The following is a 767-nucleotide window of genomic DNA, read 5'->3' on the forward strand; positions in this document are numbered from 1 at the left end:
AATTGAAAAGTTCAATTGAATTGAAAGTTCAGCTCACTGCATTTTGATAACTTATTTGTGCTGTATCACAGAAGCTGCTTGTACCACCAGTGGTACTACTTTTGCTACAAGGCTAGGATTTTTTTCATGTATCTTGGAGAAGCAGGCACATTATCAAAAGCTAAGTATATGTACGCAGGTTTTGAGCAAATGACAGTTGTAGATATCTGTGTCTACGCTACATAGTTTGTATTGACGTTTTTGTTTTGTTTTGTTTTTTTTTTTTAAGATACCTTACAGGTTTCCCTAACTTCTTAATGGAGTATTTAGGTGTTAGCTTTAATTATAAAACTTAATTTAAACAGTTTAAAATAGCAATTCAACTGCATGGAGTGAAAAAAAAACAGGCTGCTTGAATAGTGTAAGTGTTGCATATAAGCAGTTATTTACACCCCCACACATTTTCAGGTGAAATCAAGTATGCTTACTGTGGGGTAGGAGATTATGGGATTCAAGCTCCCTCTAGTGAATCTGCATGTTGTTGCAGCTTTCAAGTACAGCAGTTAATGTAAGTGAAGGAAGTGAAGGTGTGGTGTTGTGCTTGTTGGCTTTTTTTTTTTCTCCTTCTGGATGTGGCTGCATTAGTGAAAGCAGACGGACTCTGAACGTGTGCAAAGTGCAGGACCTATTTTACTGAGTGTTGACTACCTGGGGCTGTTTAAAAGCCTCCTGTCATTTAAAGATGGGAATTTTCAGAATTTACAGAATTTTCATTAGTCAACACCTTC

The sequence above is a fragment of the Aythya ferina genome (genome assembly GCF_964211825.1).
Source record: "Aythya ferina genome assembly, chromosome: 21".
Classification (NCBI taxonomy): Eukaryota; Metazoa; Chordata; class Aves; order Anseriformes; family Anatidae; genus Aythya; species Aythya ferina.